This window comes from Papio anubis, chromosome 18 (assembly GCF_008728515.1).
Source record: "Papio anubis isolate 15944 chromosome 18, Panubis1.0, whole genome shotgun sequence".
Taxonomy (NCBI): Eukaryota; Metazoa; Chordata; class Mammalia; order Primates; family Cercopithecidae; genus Papio; species Papio anubis.
The window spans coordinates 17562260-17580408 of record NC_044993.1 but is presented as its reverse complement, the minus strand read 5'-3'; the positions used below and the strand labels follow the sequence as shown (position 1 = coordinate 17580408).

The following is an 18149-nucleotide window of genomic DNA, read 5'->3' as shown; positions in this document are numbered from 1 at the left end:
GTGACATCAGTGTCGTTTTACACCCTGCAAAGGAGGGGCCGTATTTTGGCATAAGAAGGCGGCGCATTGGTGATTGGTGGTATTGAAGGCTTATAGCAAGAGAAAATTCCGTTAGAAGAACTTCTGTTTATCAGAGCTCCAGAACCTTTCTTCTGGGAGACCCTTAATAGCGTGATCTGCCATCAGGAGAGGAGGCTCAGCCAGCTTGCATTTGATTCCTGGCGAAGGGTGGGTTTGTTCCAAGTAGGAAAAGCAGCTTGTACTGAGGCAGGGACTCTACCTCCCACTCTTTACAGAGTCCCGGAAGGTTATTGCTGATAGGGACATTACTCTGGCTCAAGTCCTTCATGGAAGAGACCAGGAACTGATGGCCAGGAAGCCTAAATTACCTAGCAAATGTATGGACCAATCTGTGATTTGGACCCAGCACATCCAGAGATCCTGCCTTTACATCATCATCTTTTGTTTTCTGGAGTGCTGGTAGGTTAGATCCCAAACTCTGAAGTACTGTCTGTGTCAAAACACTTTTTCCCCATCCCACTTTGAACTAGCCTCTTCCTCACCAGGCCACGCCTTTTCTCCTAATTCACTTTGAAGAGGCAAATACATGCAGTGAAAAGAGCTCTGAGTTTGTATCAAATGTATTATTCAAAGTTCTGCTTCAGTGTTTCATGGCTATGTAACCTTAGCAACTTCACTTACCATCTCTGAGTCTCTGTTTCCTTCTCTGTAAAACAAGGACAACAGTTGCCTCTTCTCTGGGGCCTCGTGATTCAATAGGCACTCAGTCAGTGAGCATGATTCCTTAAGGTGGAAGAGTTTGTATCACCTTCGGGATTTCCAGTGGGTTTGGGTGTTCTCTTCCCATAATCCCAGTAGACTCTATACCTTCTTGGCTACCCTGGACCATAAAGGAGTGGAATAAAGAAGTCTAAGACTGAACACAACACAGAAATGAGTCAAAAGAAAGCTCTTTATTGATTGACTCAGCAACGCAGGGCTGGCACCCATCAGCTTCAAACCACATCTATTCGGCCCACTCTTTGTCCATTCCCTGGCCCACTTTGTCCTCTTCCAGGCTGGAATCTTGCTTTCAGGGAAGGGCTTGGCCAGCTTTGCATTAGTTCCCTGGCTATGGTTTTCTGAACCCAGTCCTGATGGAAGTCGCCTTCACATACACACCATACTTAGCCACAATTCACAGCTCTTATCAAAGCTTAGGATCCCAGCTGCATACCAGGTGTCCTCCTCCATGTCGTGAACGGTGCAAAGGCAGTGCCTGCATCGCCATAGCAGGTGTCTTCCCAGGCCTCTTAGACATGCTCGCACAGAAGGTGTGTTCATTCAGTATGGGCTGCACCCTACAGGGTTCTTTCGGTGCCTCTCCTTTGGGGCATTTGCTGCCTTCATAGTGCTTTATGTAATCAGATTGGTCAGCCACAGGCGTATGACATACTCTGTGATGGTCAGTAAAGTTAAAATTGGCATTTCTCACTTCAGCCAGACACACGCAGAACCCACACGCCTCTACTCTGCATAATCCTTGAAGGTAGGCAGATGGGCATCACTCTCTCATTAACAGGCACCTTCTGTTTGAGCTTCGATGAGCCCAATATCTACCTGGGAGTAGTTAGGTGTAGAACCACCTTCTCAATCTCTTCTACAAGCTGCTTTTTTCCCCCACACAGAGTGTTGTGCTAGGGGCAATGTCTTCGCTGTTGCATTTTCTGAATGGTTCAGAAGAGATTTTGTATCGCGGGTCAGCAGCCATTGTTCATTGATCAGCGTACTCTGTGGTGAGAGATTTTCATGGCGGAAACCATCTTAGCCTGCCAGGGAAAGCTGCCTTGGCATCCAGGGTGTCCACCCAGGATCCGCCAGACCGCGCTCGTCGGATTCTGCAAGGCTTCCTACACACCGTCAAGGAGAGCAAGACACTCTTTATGGAAATGTGCAAGAGCCTTTCCATCTGAGAAAGAGGGGTAAAAGCATGGGCGGCCGTCACTGCTGCGTAAACTACAAAGATTTAATGTTTTGCCCTTTATCACCCGCTCATCTCATTCCCACAGTTGCAGTTCTAAAATAATTTTAAATTAGTTTACATTGGCTAAAAAACTCTATTTCTAACTAAGGAAATTAGAAATACTGAGTTTTTGAGCCCTGGCTGGTGAATTATATTTAAGCTGGGTTATCCCAACAAAGGAATTTTCACAATTCCCTGAAATTCATTGAAAGGTCTAGGGCCAGACATGGTGGCTAATGCTTCTGTAATCCCAGCACTTTGGAAGGCCGAAGCAGTTGGATCACCTGAGATCAGAAATCAGCACCATTTGCTGCAGAAGCTCTTTAGTTTAATTAGATCCCATTTGTCAATTTTAGCTTTTGCTGCCGCTGTTTTTTGGTGTTTTAGACATGAAGTCTCTTTGCCCATGCCTATGTCCTGAATGGTACTACCTAGGTTTTCCCTCTAGGATTTTTAAGTGGTATTAGGTCTAACATTTAAGTCTCTAATCCATCTTGAATTAATTTTTCGTGATAAGGAGTAAGGGAAAGGATCCAGTTTCAGCTTTCTACTTATGGCTAGCCAATTTTCCAGCACCATTTATTAAATAGGGAATCCTTCCCATTTCTTGCTTTTTCTAGGTTTGTCAAAGATCAGATGGCTGTAGATGTGTGGTATTATTTCTGAGGACTCTGTTCTGTCTCCATTGGTCTATATCTCTGTTTTGGTACCAGTACCATGTTGTTTTGGTTACTGTAGCCTTGTAGTATAGTTTGAAGTCAGGTAGCTGGATGCCTCCAGGTTTGTTCTTTTGACTTAGGATTGTCTTGGAGATGCTGGCTCTTTTGGTTCCATATGAACTTTAAAGCAGAGCTTCTGCACAGCAAAAGAAACTACCATCAGAGTGAATATCAGGCAACCTGCCAGAATGGGAGAAAATTTTTGTAATCTACTCATCTGACAAAGGGCTAATATCCAGAACCTACAAAGAACTCCAACAAATTTACAAGAAAAAAAAACAACAACCCCATCAAAAGTGGGCAAAGGATATGAACAGACATTTCAAAAGAGGCATATCTGATACAGCCAACAGACATATGAAAAATGCCTCATCATCACTGGCCATCAGAGAAATGCAAATCAAACCACAATGAGATACCATCTCACACCAGTTAGAAATGGCGACTATTCAAAAGTCAGGAACAACAGGTGCTGGAGAGGATGTGGAGAAATAGGAACACTTTTTACACTGTTGGTGATTGTAAACTAGTTCAACCATTATGGAAAAACAGTATGGCGATTCCTGGGCGATCTAGAACTAGATGTGTACCATATGACCCAGCCATCCCATTACTGGGGATATATACCCAAAGCGATTATAAAATTATGCTGCTATAAAGACACATGCAATAATGCATGTTTCATTGCAGCACTATTCACAATAGCAAAGACTTTGGAATCAACCCAAAATGTCCATCAGTGACAGATTGATTAAGAAAAATGTGCACATATACACCATGGAATACTATGCAGCCATATAAAAGGGATTGTTTATGGGCCTTTAGGGACATGGATGCAGCTGGAAACCATCATTCTTAGCAAGCAAACTATCACAAGAACAGAAAACCAAACACCGCGATGTTCTCACTCAGGTGGGAACTGAACAATGAGATCACTGGACTCAGGAAGGGGGAACATCACACCGGGCCTATCATGGGGAGGGGGAGGGGGGAGGGATTGCATTGGGAGTTACACCTTATGTAAAAAGACGAAGTTGATGGGTGCAGCAGGACTAACATGGCACAAGCATACATATGTAACAAACCTGCACATGTTATGCACATGTACCCTACAACTTAAAGTATAATAATAATAAATAAATCTCTTAAAAAAAAAAAAAAAAAAAAAAAAAAGAAATCAGCACCATTGCACTCCAGCCTCAGCAACAAAAGTAAAACTCTGTCTCAAAAAATAAAAAACAAAGAAAAAGAAGAAGAAAGGGCTAGGAACTATAACAATTCATTATCTCTGAAGAAAGAGGAATCTAGAGCAATATTGGCTGGAGCTCATATTTTGTAGATGTTGCAATTAATACGAGGCAGGTTGGGAGTTCTGCACCACTCACAGCAGAAGAGGCTGGGCCTTTGCCTCTGGTTCTTAGAGGGAAAGCAGAGAGCAACAACTCTTACTAATAACGAGAAGCAGCAGTCCCAGCCCACATCCATTTTTAGGCTTCCGTGGATTAAGATTGTATGTTATCCCTTGACTTGTTCTCCCTGGAGCTTGCTTCTCTTTAGACCCAGGGCTCTCTAGCAGGTTCTCTATATGCACAGGCTCTCCTGATCTGTGGGCAGTGTAGACAGTGGATTCAGCCAGTGCCCTTCAGGCCCCAATAAACAAGACCCTTGGTGACCTTTAGGGAGTCATCACCTAACTGCTTAAGTCTCTCCCTGGCCAGCTGCGGTTCTCCCACATCCCTCCTCTTGGCTCTTGTGTGCTCAGAGGAAGCCGCGCTGGAAGGCTGTGCCTCTAGGACGTTCCCACCCGGAAGTCTGCCTGCACTGGTAAGTGCTCAGCACCCACCTGCTTCACATTCAGGAAGTTTATCTCCAACAGCCTTATTTGTCCACTGCTTCTCATTGTTTAAGGTGTACACTCCTGAAACAAAAGGCAAGAAATGAGCCAAAGGCTAAGTCAAGTCTGCACCCAGAGCAGAATGAGAAGGCATGCATTTAAGGAGAAGAGTTAAAAAGAAGAAGAAGAAGAAAGGGGGCAGATAGGAAGGGAGAAAGGAGAGAGAATATGAGGAGGAGGGAAAGAGTGCTGTGCTGGAAACTTAAGTGCGTGGACTCCAGTTACGCCCAGCAGAACACACTGTGGTCATGTTGGTCACAGCCAGGCAGTACACGGAGGGCTCGGGGTTCAAATCCTGACTGCGTCTTACAGGCTGCCTGAATTTGGGCAAGAGACTCAACCTGTCTGTGACTCTGTTTGCTTATCAGCAAAGAAAGAATGACAACCTCTATTCTGAGGGGTACTGTGAGGACTAAGTGAGCAAATAAATATGAAGCACTTAGAGCAGTGCCAGGACAGCAGGACTCACTAGGTGGGGGTGACCTGTCGTCATCAGCGTTCCTTCTTTTCCCACATCTCCCGCTGGAGATGGAAATCTGACTCTGAGATAGGTAGGCTGCATGGCATGGCCTCCCCTTAACAAAACAGAAAACTTGAGGCTGACAAAAGTTCGTCTGCCCAAAGGGCCACAGCTACTGACAACAAAATGCCTATTAGAATCTAAATCTCCTGGCTCCAAGGAGAGCAATGAACTTTCTGGTGAATCACCCCAGCACCGCCCATCATGGAAATGTCAGAGCAGGGGTTGTATGTAGGGCACAGAGAGACAGTTGTCCACGTCTTACCATCTCCTTCTGTGCGCAGCCTGTAGTAGTTCTTACACTGGTAGCGAACCAAGTGCTCCACGTAGCCATTTGCGATCATAGGGGGCTTCAGGAAGCTGTCATCTGCAAAGAGAGAGAAGCAAGAGAGTTTACTATTTGGAAATTGTTCCCAGAGACCTATGAAAAATCAGATGAGGCCGGGCGCGGTGGCTCAAGCCTGTAATCCCAGCACTTTGGGAGGCCGAGGTGGGTGGATCACGAGGTCAGGAGGTCGAGACCATCCTGGCTAACACGGTGAAACCACATCTCTATTAAAAATACAAAAAAATTAGCCGGGCGTGGTGGCAGGCGCCTGTAGTCCCAGCTACTCGGGAGGCTGAGGCAGGAGAATGTCATGAACCCGGGAGGTGGAGCTTGCAGTGAGCCAAGATCGTGCCACTGTACTCCAGCCTGGGCGACAGAGCGAGACTCCGTCTCAAAAAAAAAAAAAAAAAGAAAAATCAGATGAGAGGAAGCTGCTCTGCACATCAATCTCCTTCTGCCCCAAATAGAAGCCAACAGAAGTGCACGCTCCCCTCATTTCTGGCAGGAACCCTAATGTTCCTGGCAGTCCTGAAAGCTCAGAGGTCAGGATAAGAAGGGGAAACTTTCTTCTCTCAAAGAAAGAATGCAGACCCGAGAGGGTAAGAGTGGGATGCGGCAGTGCCAGGGATGCATGCTCCTACCCAACCAAAGACTGACCTGGGATATCCGTGACATCATTGCCTGAGTACAATGCAAAAAGCTGTCGTCCCCAGAGCAGGAGGGAAATGACAGCTCCCAGGTCACTGCAGAGAGAAAACAAGAAGGAGTGGAAAGCTGGTCTCCCTGCTTCACAGCACATGCATGCATCCACACACACATGCATGTACCCACACACGCGCGCGCGCGCGCACACACACACACACACACGCATACACACACACTCCTCCCACTAATCAGCCAGAAAAGAAAATCGATATATGGAAGTGCCAGGACCAAGAAGTTTGCCCCCGCCCCCTCACACACATGCTTTAGCAGCAGCTTCTGAGCATACCATGCTTCCAGCAAGCTCTGTCATGCTGGGAATTCTGCAGAAGCTTCAGAGAGGGATAGAAGGGTACATAAGTAGGAGGGGGCCTCGGTTTCTGACCACAGTCAGGAAAATACATTGGCAATAATACAGGAGCCCTCCAGGAAAGAGAAACCTCCCTCAGGCACCCCAAAGATACTGGTAATGAAATGTAGATAACTCAAAGATGGGAACACAGGGCTTAGTATGCTATTCCCTCTACTTCTTGAAATTTTCCATAATCAAAGGTTCCTTAAATATATAATTGTTGAAAACAAATGCTTGGTGCCGCAAAGAAGAACTAGCACTGAGACAAAGGACAAAGGGTCTCTCAGCAAGGCAAATTTAATTTTGCAGAAGGTTGCTCCTCATAGGTTCGGTCGCCACAAGAGCACCACGAACAAAGGAAAGCAGAGGTTTTTATCTCTAACGCCGCTTGTCCCTGCTACTGTGTCCTGACTTCATTGGCTAGAGTTGGACTGCACAATCCCTAAGTTGAACCTGGTTGGCTAACTTGAAAAGTGCAGGAATGTGACTACACCAGTGGGAAGGTGGGAAGATCAACTTTGCCAGGAGAAGCCGTTGTGATGGGCGGGGTAACTCACAGAGTGGGTAGCAGATGTGGAATGTGGGCTCTATAGATAATGACTGGTGGGAAGGTTGTTTACCAGGGCAGGGGGAACACAGAGAGTAAGGAAGTCTGGCCTTGAAAGCAGGGAGCAAAGGAGCAAGAAACCTCAGCAAGCTAAACCTTTGAAGAAGAATTTTTTTTTTTTGAGACGGAGATTCCGCTTCTGTCGCCTCTGTGTCAGGTGCAGTGGCCGGATCTCAGCTCACTGCAAGCTCCGGCCTCCGGAAGTTCCCGCCTATTCTCCTGCCTCAGCCTCCCGAGTAGCTGGGACTACAGGCTACCAACCCGCTGCCTCGCTAATTTTTTGTATTTTTAGTAGAGACGAGGTTTCACCGTGGTCTCGATCTCCTGACCTTGTGATCCGCCCGCCTCGGCCTCCCAAAGTGCTGGGATTACAGGCGTGAGCCACCGCGCCCGGCCTTGAAGAAGAATTTCTTACTGTATTTAACAATCCCCCCTTTAAATATTTTATAGTATTTTTTCTTTAAACCCTTTTAACATAGTTTGGCTCTGTTATTCTACTTGGTCTTCTAAAAAAGCTCACTGGAATAAGGAGGAGGATGATTGAGGGAAGTTTTGGGGAGAGCTGTTTCAATAAGCTTTTGTATTAATCCTCAGGCACAGGGTATGACACAGCATCCTACAAGAATAAGCAACCCTATTCTGATGGCAAGAGACATGAGGATTGAGAACATTAGTCCCTTCCATTTGCCGAACCAATTTCCCATTAAATTTGTGAAGGGGTCGTTTAGTCCAGAATTTTTAGCTAGCTCATTTGATAAGGCAGTAAGACCTTGTAGTGCTTTTGTTATGGTCCCTCTCAGAGCAGTATTATTAGGGGTAAAAGTATAGCATTGGGTTCCGATAATGACACAAACTCCACCCTCTTCCGCTAGTATCATGTCTAATGCTATCTTATTTTCCCAGGCCATTTGACTGGTGGGTCCTAATTGTTCAGCTGTCCCTTTAAGAGCATCTCTAGTATAATTAACAAATCGTAGGCCAGGCGCAGTGGCTCACGCCTGTAATTCCAGCACTTCGGGAGGCCGAGGCAGGCAGATCACCTGAGGTTGGGAGTTTGAGACCAGCCTGACCAACGTGGAGAAACCCCGTCTCTACTAAAAATACAAAATCAGCCAGGTGTGGCGACGCATGCTTGTAATCCCAGCTACTCAGGAGGGTGAGGCAGGAGAATTGCTTGAACCCAGGAGGCAGAAGTTGTGGTGAGCCTAGATCACGCCATTGCATTCCGGCCTGGGCAACAAGAGCAAAACTCCATCTAAAAAAAAAAAAATCGTCGTTGGTTGTAATAAATGTAGTTTATCTAATTCACATTTTTATTTATAGTTAACCACCAGAAGAATGTGGATTCAAATCCTGCAGTTGTCTGATTTGGGGTCTTAAATTCATCTGGCACTCCTCATGGGACTCCAGTGGAATCTTTATAAATATGGGAGTCAACAGACCCATGAGGGGCCTCTCTTATTTTACAGTGTTTGGTTTCTATCTTTTCTGGTTGATGGAATGCCGGGGTGAAAGGGATGGCCAATGGAATTAGAGCACAAGTTCTGCTCCAGTTACTCAGCAGAGTGTCCAATAATGGTCCACCACAATACCACCATACATCTGCTCAAGGATGACTAAGGGCAGACTGATGGGTAAGCTCTTGGAAGGACTTAAGCTCACTCCATCCCGTTAAGGCTCCAAGGAGCACCAGTTTTTCTCCCTGTTGTGTGAGAGACGCGAGGTAAAGTTGGCATTGAGAGACGGAAGCTGATGGCCCTCAGGGGCTGACCCTCAGGGTGTTGAGCTTCAGGGAACAGCAGAGAAAGAGCTTGACATGATTTGTTGCCCCAGGTTGTGTGGTCTTAGAAGAGAACTACCGTACAGCTTATGCCTGGTCAGTTAGAAGACCATCTGAGTGGAAAAGGGACAATCTGGGCCTCTGGTCTACCGTTCGCACAACCATAACAATCGCATTTGTTTAAAGTGCAGATGGAATATTTAATCCATTTTAGCTAAGCATTTGCATCTTGATATCCTGTCTCTAGAGCTATAGTCTGCTTTAAATTTTTTACCTTTACAACCGTTACTTTGGTTGGGTTGTTTTGGAGATGGCAGGAGGACGCTGGGCATTGGGGAAGGCATTGGATTCCAGTTGTTTCCCGCACTCTGGATATGGATTTTTTATTATTATTATTGTTAACCAGTGGTTTAGCTAACCTTAGAGATTTTTATGGGATTTTGTTTTGTAACATTTGCTCCTAATGCATACCGTTTGAATATAAAGGGTTCTTGGGCCATTGTTTGGGGATTATCTAGAATTAGCAATGAGGGGTTACACTGCAGTACCTTACAATTTGGTGGGGTGGGACCATGAATTAGTTGGAGTTTCTGTTTTAGTCCCCATAACTTATTTGAAAAAGGGGGCCTGGCTGTCCACCCTCCATACTGAGTGGTTTACACAACATCTGCCCAGTCACCACAGGGACTTTTTAAGGCTCTTTACTTATGCTTGGTTGACTCTTTATGGTATGGACATAGGTATTTATCTACATGAGACAGCTTCCTTTGAGCTTGCTTGTCTCCACACGGGATGACTGAACAAGCATCAGACTGAAGGGTTAAAGGATGGTTAGCCCAAGTTGCATTGATGACAAGATGACCTTCTGTTGAAAAGAGAAAATAAACAAGTGATTATTAAGCCCTTTTTAGAGTTAATTTGGTTGGGGTGAGCCCTGGAGTGACGGTTTATGATTCTGGAGGTGGCAGTGCCTTTTTGACTTGGGTGTGATGAGTTCATCCTCTTTCTGCTGTTCAGACTGCAGTCTTAGTATTTAGGAGCACCAGGTAGGGTCCTTCCCAAGCTGGTTTGAGTTTCCCTTCCTTCCAACCTTTTAAGAGGATGTGATCTCCAGGCTGACGCTGATGTGCTGGAAACTCCAGGGGTGGCACCTGTGCTAGGAGACCTTTAGTCTTAAGGGAAGAGAAAGTAGAGTATAGACCAAATATATAATTTTTGAGGAACTGATCTTTTATTTTGAATGTAGGAATGTCAGCAGTGGAGTATAAATAGGGCAATCCATAGAGCTTCTCATAAGGGGAAAGGCCAATATCTCTCCGAGGAGGAGTTCGGATTCTTAACGAGGCAATAGGAAGAGGTTTAGTCCATGGCAATTGAGTGTCTAGAACTAATTTAGTTAAATGACTTTTTAGAGTCTGATTCATCCTTTCTACTCTTCCTGAGGACGAGGGATCCCAAGGGATATGGTATTTCCATTTTATGTCTAGTACCTGGGCTAACTTTTTAATGACATGTGCAGTGAAATGGGTTCCATTATCTGAATCAGTGTTTTCTATTAGTCCAAATCTGGATACAGTGTTTTCAATTAATGCCTTAACTACATTACTGGTGGTTGCACTTGAGGGTGGGATAGTCTTTACCCAGTGGGTAAAGTGGTCTATTATTACTAATAAGTATTTTAAATGACCAATTGGGGGCATTTCAGTATAATTAATTGAACACTTTGAAATGCTCTTAGACCTGGATCTCTTTCTCCAAGGGGTCGTTTTCTTAGAATCTGCTTATTAGTCTTTTTACATATTAAGCAACTGTCTGTAACTTGTTTGGCTAGAGTGTAAATTCTTATACATCCATAGACCCTGAGAACTGCATCGCACATGGCTTGGGGTCCCCAGTGTGTCCTCAGATGTAGTTGAGACTAGATCTCCCCTAAGGGGCTTGGATAACATTTCTTTTTGGTCTGGTAACAGCCGTTTTCCTTCTGGTCTTCTCCAGCTCCTATCTTTATTAATTTTTCTTTTTCAATAGAAGAGAAAATGGGGATTGCAGTAGGGGAAGGAAAACAAGGAGTTAAGTGAAACATAGGCATTTCGGAGGAAACAGCAGCTTGTTTGGCTATCTGGTCTGTTAGGTTATTTCCTCGACTTTCAAAAGAAAGGCTTTTCTGGTGTCCGGGGACATGGACAGTAGCTATTTCTTCTGGAAACTGAAGGTTATCCAGTACTTGGATGATTAACTCCTTATGAACAAGGTCATGACCTTTACAATTAGTGAGGCCTCATTCAGTCCAAATTTTTCCAAATGTATGAGCCACTCCAAAGGCATACTTAGAATCAGTATAAATGGTTCCTTCCTGGTTTTGCAAGTACTTTAAGGCTTGGCTGAGTGCAAACAGTTCACAAGTTTGGGCAGACCAATTATTAGGCAATTTTCTTGACTCTATTCTTATACATAGAGAGGTTCTCCATTGATTACTGAATACCCATTATGTCTTTTTCCCTCAATCACCTGGGAGGAACCATCTATAAATAAGTGACATCCTGTTTTGAAAGGGGTCTTTCCTAGATCTGGCCTGACTTTTGTTTGGTAGTCAGTTAAATCTAGACATAGGTGTTCTCTTTTTAGGTTTGGGTTTTCCGTCAAGAAACCTGCTGGGTTGAGTGAATTATCAGTAGTTGAGGTTAAATCATCTTTTTTTAGTAGAATGGCCACATATTTTAAGATTCTGGAGTCAGTTAGCCACCTTCCTGCTTTTTTATTTAAAATAGGTCTAACTTGGTGGGGTGTGCTTATTGTTCATCTCTCCCCAAAGGTTAATTTTCTACTCTCTTCAACTAATACTGCTGTAGCTGCAACAGATTTGATGCACTGAGGCCATCTACAGGTCACTGGGTCCAACATTTTTGACAGGAAGGCCACGGGCTGCCAGCAGCCTCTGTGCTCTTGGGTAAGCATCCCTAAAGCTACCCCATTATTCACGCTGACAAACAGGTGAAATGGTTTTTCTAGGGAAAGTAAGGCTAGGGCAGGGATAGTTATAAGCCTTTCTTTTAGCTCTTTGACCTGATTGACCTCTTTAGAAGTCCACAGGAGATGGTCAGGTTTTCCCTGGGCAAGTTTTTGGTATAAAAGTTTACTGTTTTGTGCATATGAGTTAATCCATAAGTGTCAGTATCCAACCAACCCTAAAAATTTCCTGAGTTCCTCTTTAGTCTGAGGCAAGGGTAAGGACACAATTCCTTCAACCCGTTCAGGCCCTATCCTTCACTTGCCTGCACTTATTAAGTGGCCTAAATATTTAACTTCAGGCTCCATATACTGAAGCTTTCCCTTTGAGGCCCCTAACCCCTCAAACTGCAGATGGTTAAAAATACATGTAGAGAAGCCAGCTACTTTCTCTATATCCTCACCAGATATGAGAATATCATCGACATATTGAAGCAGGCATAATTGTTTTGGAACAGAAACTTTTTCTAGTACTTGTTCTAAAATTTGACCAAAAAGGTTGGGTGAATCCATGAACCCTTGAGGCAAGACTGTCCATTGATACCATTGTTTTCACCCTGATGGGATCTTCCCACTCAAAGGCAAATATGTCTCGACTATCTTCAGCCAAGGGACATGCCCAAAAGGCATCCTTTAAATCTATTGCAGTAAACCATTAATGATTATATGGAATTTTGCTGAGAATGGTGTAAGGATTGGGACAACGGGATGAGTGGTCTGGACTATTTGATTAATGGCCCTGAGATCTTGCACCAGCCGGTATGACCCATCTGATTTCTTGACAGGCAGTATTGGGGTGTTATAAGGAGACACACAGGGTTCAAGAAACCCATCATTAATGAGACTTTCAGTTATAGGTTTTAGCCCTAGCATGCCCTCTAAGGGAATGGGGAATTGCTTCCTCCTCACTACTTCCTGGGAGCTGGAGGGAGGCGGTTTAGCTTGATGTGGATTGGGAGAATTGGAAGCTTTCTTTGGTTTTCTTCCCTTGACCAGCCATCAGGATGAATGTATTTCTCATCCGCAGTGGTGAGTAAGTTTAATGAGGTAAGGAATCCCTTTGGGCTAACTTGTAGGCTTATGCCTAACTTTAACATTAAGTCTCTTCCTAACAAACTAGTTCCCGCTTCAGGTATTAACAAGAATTGAACCTGGGTTGTTCAGTCTTGGTACTTGACTTCTGTATTTTCTAAGATTCTCGCCTTAAATCCTTCCCCTTTTATCCCAGAGACTGTAAGTTCTTCTGAAGAGCAGGCGGTATTAGATGAGGGGAAACAAACAGAGGAACGGGCCACCCTGAATCGACCAAAAATGTGATAAGCTCATGTATAGGTCCCACCTCCAAATGTATCAAGGGCTCCTAGTGGGACTCAGGATAAAATAGACAGAGCCCCTGACTTCCCTATTCCTCTTCAAAGGTCATGAGTGGAAGGGCTTTTCTCTCCTTTTCTTATTCGGGACATTCTCTTTTGAAGTGGCCCATCCTTCCACATTTGTAACACCTATCTTGTCCTTCCCCTCTCTCAGTTTTGGGATTTTTTTGGTGTTGCTTTTCTATGCTCTTTAGGGGGCCTGGGAAATGTAGACTTGGGTCCTCTACCTGAAGGTTTGGATTCTCTAAACTGGGTTTCGGAGGCTTAGGATCTTTTACAGTTTCTGGCTCCCTGGAAGCCTCATTTGGTAGTATATGGGTTTGGAGCCACCTGCTGGAAAGTAGATAACATCAGTTTTGCCTTCTATTTTTGTTTTTCCCTGTCCCTCCTCACGTACACCTTTTGAGCTTCTCTGAGAAGTTCGCTTAGAGGTTGGTTTTCCCAGTCCTCCAATTTTTATAACTTTTTTGAAATGTCTGGCCAGCTTTTAGTGACAAAATAGATCTTTAACATCTTTTGCCCAAGGGGATCTTCTAAATTCAGACCTGTATATTGCTTCATTTGTTCCTTTAGTCTGTCTAGGAATCTTTTAGGCCCCTTATCTTTCTCCCGTTGTATATCAAATGCTTTAGAGAGCTTTTGAGTTCAGGGTATGGATTCCCTGATTCCTTTTATTATTATTTTCCTTAGGTCCTGCATGTTTTCTCGGTGGGCTGCATTGTTATTGTCCCACCAGGAGTCTTGGGCAGGAAATTTTGGGTCCACAGTAGGAAGGTTTTGACTGGGAGGGTGTTCACATTCCCAAATTGCCACAGCAGCCCTACAGATCGTGCTTCTTTCCTCCCCTGAAAAGAGGATGCCTAGGATAGACATTTGCTCGACCCAGGTGTTTAACTGCGGTCCTAAGAATTGATCAACTTGATCTGCCACATCATAGGGGTCATTGAGCAGTGGCTTAAGTTCTTTCTTCAGACCTCAGACTTCTGAACTAGTCAAGGGAGCATTTACAAAACCAGTGACTTCCCCTCCTTGTGGTACCCCTTTTAAAGGGAGGAAAGTTATAGCTGACTCCTTAGGTGTGGAAAGAAAAGGGAAGTTCTGAATGTTCTTTTTACACTGCTTTATTTCATGTTGGAGCCTTTTTAAGGAAGGATATTTACGTTGGCAGTGAACAGGCTTTTGGGACGACTGCCCCTGAGAGTCAGGGTTGTAAGCCAGGGGAACATCATGAGTTGGAGAAGAATCTGGGACGGGATCTGGGGCAGTGGCAGCTGCCTGAGGAGTGGGGGTGGTTAGGATTAGGGGCAATAAGTGGAGGAAGACAGTCTAAGGGATCCCATGTGCTGACTTTAGGTGTGGGAGTCGGCTTGTCTGACTTCTCAATTTGAGATGCCGTATTGGGTTCCTCCCTAGTTGTCTTTAAGGGAAAGAGGAAGACAGGTCCCTGCCTCCAACAATGAGCATAGTCTAGTTCTTCTTGAGAAACCGGACTTTTATCATTAACATATTGGATTAAGAGTTGACACATTACATCCTCATTTGACCCATACGTTGGCCAGAAGATTGAGGGTTTGAGGATGGAAACTTGGGTCCAAATGAAGCAGCAATATTTTATAATTTGCTGCTTCTTCTTAGGCTTAGTCCTCTCATTATCTTTCCAATATTTTAACATGAAACCTAGGGGACTATGAGGGGGTATATCCTTGTTACTATTTTTATCCTTCTTACTCTCCGTCTTTCTTGGGGTATTTCCTATATTGGGTCTTAGCTAGGCTCAATCCCTCATATTAGGGATTTCTTGCCTACTAGAGGCTTGCTGTGGCTCCATCCCTCATATTAGGGATTTTTTTTTTTTTCTATCTGGAGCGTTCTGTGGCTCAATCCCTCGTATTAGGGATTTCTTGCCTATCTTTTAGCCCCACCTCGTGGAGGCTCTTCACACTCTTCTCCTTTCACTTCATCCACTCTGCCCGCTTTCCTCCTGGGAATATTTCAAGGCCCGCTTAGCACTGGCAGGACTATAACCCCAACCTCAGGATCCTTCCGAGAAGGCTAAGCCATATGAGGCAACCGCGGATCCGAAGATTGGATTCATTCACTCCGCATAGCAGTAGCGCTTGTTACCATTTATGGACTTTCAACCACCAGAATGTAATGACCACCAAGGAAGTACTTTGTCACTCCTGTGACATTTGTTACCTTGGTCTGCGCACAGAGTTACCAGGTCGCCATGGTGTTGCAAGCCTTTTTCTCCCCGCGTTGTTGAGAGTCAGGTTATTCATCACACAGGGTGGGTCTCAATTCCTTACTCGTGAGGCCACTGCAACAAGGCAGCAGGGCACGTCTCCTCAGGAGAGGTGATCAAAGACCCTTTCCCAGAGGAGAATGTTTTCACCATATGGACCACCAAATTTGTTGGAAACAAATGCTCGGTGCTGCCAAGAAGAACTAGCACTGAGACAAAGGACAAAAGGTCTCTCAGCAAGGCAAATTTACTTTTGCAGAAGAGTTCCTGATGAGTCCAGTTGCCACAAGAGCACCCCGAACAAAGGAAAGCAGAGGTCTTTATCTCTAACGCAGCTTGTCCCTGCTACTGTGTCCTGCCTCCATTGACTGGAGTTGTACCGCACGATCTAAGCTGAACCCGGTTGGCTAACTTGAAAAGTGCGGGAATGCGGTTACACTGTTGGGAAGGCAGGAAGATCAGTTTTGGTGGGAGAAGCCGTTCCCATGAGAGGGGTAATTCACAGAGTGGGTAGCAGATGTGGAATGTGGGCTATCTAGATAAGGATTGGCAGGAAGGTTGTTTACCAGGGCAGGGGGAACACAGAGAGTAAGGAAGTCTGGCCCTGAAAGCAGGGAACAAAGGACAAGGAAACTTAAGCAGGCTAAACTTTTGAAGAAGAATTTCTTACTGTACTTAACAATAATTTTAAACACTTATGTGGTTATTTCTAGTATTTTATGATAATTCACCTTTAGGAAATGGTATCTCAAACCCCAAAATGCCAGAAGGTTACCTGGAAGAGAACTGGTGTCTGAAAGCAGGACTGTAGCCGTGGGCATTGACGCACAGGCGCCGTCTGCCAGTTCATCTCTTACTAACAGATGCCAACTGTTCAGGCACTATTTGCTTCTATTAAAATAGTGTCTAGGCAGGGCGCGGTGGCTCACGCCTGTAATCGCAGTACTTTGGAAGCCCAAGACAGGCGGATCATGAGATCAAGAGATTGAGATCATCTTGGCCAACATGGTGGAACCTCATCTCTACTAAAAATACAAAAATTAGCTGCGCATGGCCGGGCACAGTAGCTTACGCCTGTAATCCCAGCACTTTGGGAGGCTGAGGCAGGCAGATCACAAGCTCAGGAGATCGAGACCATACTGGTTAACACAGTGAAACCCCATCTCTACTAAAAATACAAAAAATTAGCCGGGAGTGGTGGTGGGCACCTGTAGTCCCAGCTACTTGGGAGGCTGAGGCAGGAGAATGGCGTAAACCCAGGAGGCGGAGCGTGCAGTGAGCTGAGATCACGCCACTGCACTCCAGCCTGGGTGACGCAGTGAGACTCCGTCTCAAAAAATAAATGAATAAATAAATAAAATAAAAATTAGCTGGGCATGGTGGCACACGCCTGTAGTCCTAGCTACTCGGGAGGCTGAAGCAGGAGAATTGCTTGAACCGCGGAGGTGGAGGTTGCAATGAGCTGAGATCGCGCCACTGCACTCCATCCGGGTAACAGAGCGAGAATCCTTCTTTAAAAAAAAAAGTTTCTAGTCTTATTATTTCAACATTTCAAAAAGTCTTTGTATTGTTTAAGATCTAAGTGTCTTAATTAGATGTATCCCAGGTACTAGCGTATATCCCAGGTACTAGTCAATTAATTGTGTCATTCAAATGTGTTGCTACTAGTGTTTCTTATTATACATTTTTAAAGAGAAAAATGTCTGCTAATAAATATACTCAGAATGCCAGGAAGCCTACCACAGGAGCTGATGACATCCCCTACAAAGACAAAAATGTAACCTCAAGGAAAAAGACACTCCTGAGAGTAAATCTCATCTCCTGGGAAAGACAGCGCTGTCTTCTATGGATGCAGAAAAGGAGAAGATTTAACACACTAAGCCCTTTAGTTCACTATAATTTAGCCCATTTCCCCTGTTTCTTTATTCTATTTCTGCTTCTCTACCGATGTACGCAAAGAAGACTGAAATAAAGAACCAGAGGAAAGCTTTGCAGGAGAGAACGCTGTGGACCCACCTCATCTTGGTTGGTCTTGCCTCTGGAAGAGCAGTGCTGTGGGCATCTCCTGGTCTTTTTATGCTGCCACCAGCTCACCTCTCCCCCTTCTCCATTTCGTAATTCCTGTGTCTACATAACTTTGGCCCTGACAAGGTCACTATCTTTTCCAGTAACAAAACCACAAACATTACCCCTATTAAGAGTTGAGCTCTTGATTCACACTTGATTTTCCTGTGGTGTTCTTTTTTTTGTTGTTGTTTTCTTTTTTCTTTTTTTTTTTTTGAGACACAGTTTCGCTCTTGTTGCCCAGGCTGGAGTACAACAGCATGCTCTCAGCTCACCACAACTTCCACCTCTGAGGTTCAAGCAATTCTCCTGCCTCAGCCTCCCGAGTAGCTTGGATTACAGGCATATGCCACCATGTCTGGCTAATTTTTTGTATTTTTAGTAAAGACGAGGTTTCTCCATGTTGCTCTGACTGGTCTCAAAGTCCCAACCTGAAGTGATCTGCCTGCCTCAGCCTACCAAAGTGTTGGGATTACAGGCGTGAGACACCGAGCCCAGAACCCTCCTGAGAGCTTTTGATCATCTTTCTCTCAAGT

At 44.8% G+C, this 18149-nt stretch overlaps 1 pseudogene; it reads right to left on the bottom strand.

The window, feature by feature from the left end:
• Positions 1-1160: 1160 nt before the first annotated feature.
• On the bottom strand, positions 1161-17818 carry LOC101021379 (annotated as a pseudogene).
• Positions 17819-18149: the final 331 nt, after the last annotated feature.